We start from the raw sequence: 3,462 nt of genomic DNA, 5'->3' as shown, positions 1-3,462 counted from the left end.
CTCTGCTGGGGCTTCTGGCGCTCATGGGGTCAGAGCAGAGCACAGGTGGGAAGGGCAGGAGAGGGTGCTGATGGGAGCCCAGTTTCCAGAGGACAATGACACAAATACAAACTCCCCACATATCAATATGTTCATGGCACAGGCTGCCTCCAGTATCAGTAGGTTCACTGGGGGTGAGAAGGACAGGCAGTGTGATGGCAGCTTGGATGACTTTCCGAAGTTTCCAGTGGGCAAGATGAAGAATGGCTCTGTTTGGTTCAGGGAAGTCACACTTCCGGCCTTAAAATCTCAGAAGAGATGATGGAACTGGCTTATTTACTTTATCTCATTATTGTACTCCTCTTGTGTCACTTCTCCCCAGAAACCCATAGGGCTTGCAGCTAAGGGGTTGAGTCTCTCCCCTTTTGCTTAGATAATGCTCCCATTGAACAGGATTGCACACAAAAGGCCCAAAGGCTTGGGTGAGACACACCCTTTCTCCACCACAGACCCATTCAACCAAGTATTGCCAATCAAAGCCAAAGTTTCTCACCTCCAAGGCACCACACAGGTTGGGAGCAAGAAATCCGGACCTGCATCTCCAATTATTTCAGCATTACATGGGCCTCCCTGGGGAGTGCTCAGCAGGAATTGCCACTCATCAGCAGTCCAGGCAGGGTGCTCAGCAGAGTCAGATGCCTTTCCCAGCCGAAGTCCCACCACACAGCACGCTCCAACCATGGAGTGCACCAACAGCATTTGCATTCCTTTCACACCTTCCTTTGCTGCTGGTACAGCAGCTAACACCTCCCCTTTCTTATCCACAACTCACCACCTCTTACGAGATATGGGAAGCTTGGCTGGAGGTTCAGGCACGAGTATCTGTTCCCTCTGGGATGGCCAGCAGTTCAGCACCCCCCTCGTGCTGTAGGGTGTGGGGTGTTATGGGGCACAGTAAGGGCCATCAGCTGCCTGTGGGCTGGCACAGTGCAGTGGGGCCATGCTGGCCCAGCCCCAAATGAGGTGGTGGGAGCATGATGTTTGCATGAACCAGGACTGCAGACCTTGTGCTGAAAGATCAGGATTAGCCTTAAATTTCAGGTGTCCCAAGCATGGAGAGGCTCGCCTCATGATCACCACATACTCTGGGATAAAAATAACCATCTCACCACCAAAGCTCCTGAGAGCAGACAGTGGATGACATGACCTGTGAGATAGATTTCCTTTGGGCTTCTGAGGTCCTTTGTGAGACTCTGCTGAAAGACAGAAGCTTTAGATGAATTTCAAACAGGTGCTGCAGGTGGTAGCAGAGCCCAATCAGAACCTGGCTGACTTACAGAACCAATCAGCAGTGTAAGAAATTAGCAATGAGAGGTTAAACCAGTTAGCAGGTGCCAGGTGGGAAAGGCAGAAGAGGTTTCCAACCAAAAGCACACCATTCCCACAGCTTTGGGGGCTTTCTGTTGTATCTACCAGGCCACTCTTTTCTCCCTCTTAAGGTGCCTCCACTCTGAATCCCACAGAATAAACAAAGTGGGCACAAGGAAAGCACCCAGCTGGATACCTGGAGACAGCATTTTAATGAGCCAGCCACCCAAACGTGGACGTGACCAGCAGCCTTTGAGGGAAAGTTGTTGTGCACGGGGTGAAAGGCTGCAGGCCGAGATCAGAGCACCAGCCTGCCAAGCTGGCCTCACTCCACACGTCCTCACCTCACCTCGGGACGGGGCACACACAGAGCAGGTGTGAGACCCAGGCAGGGTGAGGGGCAGCTGCACTCCTGCAGCCCAGTTCCTCCAGGAGCAGGGTCCTCACCCTGGTGCAGCCCCTCCAGCCAGGCTGAGCTCTTCTCCAACATCAAGCTGCAATCCCTATCCTCACAAGAGGTGACAGCCCAGCCATACCCACCAGGGAGGATAAAGGAGAAGAGCTGGACTGCTTCCAGGGTCCTGGGTACGTCATTCAGAGCTGGCTCGAGCAGGTTCTCGCTGAAGAGGTTTGAGGCACCTGCCTCAACTCTGCTGCAGCCACACGCAAGCAAATCCTTTGCATGGTTGGAGCTGTCCCAGCTGAGATGCGCCATCCAGTCAGCCACTGCCTCATGGAGTAGGTGCCTTCCAGGTCACCTGGCTCTCTAGATGTCCTGCTCCTCCTGACCCCTCAGAGAAAGTAAAAGAGGGGTGCACCATGCTTTTCTCCTCCAGGCACCAGGAGCAGCTAGCCCAGCTTGCCATCAGCAGGCAGGGTCTGACATGTTGTGACTGACAGTAGGGACCCGCTGCCTCATGCATGGCAGAAACTCGAGTTCCCTCAAACTGAGAGTTCACATCCAGCTCAGCCCAGAGGAGCAACTCTGACATGCCAGTTTAAATCTTTTCCACTTGCTGACTTGTAAACATTTCCCAGCTCATGCAAAGACAATGTCTTTGTTACCTTGCACAGCCATCTGCTGAGCAGCCCATAGATCCTCACAAACCAAAAGCCATTGTTGAATACACAGAAGCAGCAACCTCTTGGGCTTCCGATGCAGCAGCAGCCATGTGTGGTGCTGCCCACCTCCTCACCTCATCGATGCACTCCATGCTACTGAACATGATGAACCAGAGCCTCCTCAAATACTCATTCTCTTTCCTCCACTCTGTCTTCCACAAAGGCTGCGACTGCAGATCCATCCGTTAAGCTGCGTAAGTCCACCCTAAATAAAACCCTTTACCTGAAGAAGAGCAGGACTGAGGCAGCCATGAACTCACTCGTGTGAGTTGCCTCCCAGACATGCAGGAACAACCTGTATATTTCTTTCCATTGTGGCCAGATGAGTGACACGTGATAAGATCACTTCCACAGCTGAAGAGGAAAGGATACTGCTTCCAAAGACCTTTTCCTCCCAAAGATCCCAAAGCACATGACAAAATAACAAAAAGGAACCAAGATGGATTGATGAGCAGTCAGAGCTGACCATTTCCTTGTTCAACGCTGGCCAAGGTGGTGAGGTCTTGCTGAGCCACCACGTGTTGCTCCAACTGCAAACACCAAGTCCATTACCAGTGAAGGGCAGGCTCAGAGCATTACTTTCACCTTAAAGTCCGACAGGACTCATATCTATTCATGCCTATACAGCACCAAGAACACGGGGCTTGTCTCCTGGCAAGACAGAGGCAAGACTGGGACCACCACCACGCTCCTTGGCATCAGAGGCTGAGTAGGAGCCCCGAAGTCCTGTCCCCTCATTCTTGCCCATCAGACCACCCTCTTCTCACAGAGCAGGGAAAGTGGGCTGAGCTCCACACAATAATTTTAGTGCCTACCTCCCATTCACGTCAACAGACTTTAGGTTCCTAAATGGTTTTGCAGGCTCTGGGCCCATATCCAAGAGTCCAACTGTCAGGTTGTTTGTGCCCTGTAGCCTCCAGAGGCAACGGCGTGGGGTCTGTTATACAATGGAAGAAAACCAAGATGCAAGGCAGAAGGAGAAGGCAAAGGAAA

This window comes from Heliangelus exortis, chromosome 3, assembly GCF_036169615.1.
Source record: "Heliangelus exortis chromosome 3, bHelExo1.hap1, whole genome shotgun sequence".
Taxonomy (NCBI): domain Eukaryota; kingdom Metazoa; phylum Chordata; class Aves; order Apodiformes; family Trochilidae; genus Heliangelus; species Heliangelus exortis.
Note: the sequence above shows the minus strand (reverse complement) of the source record.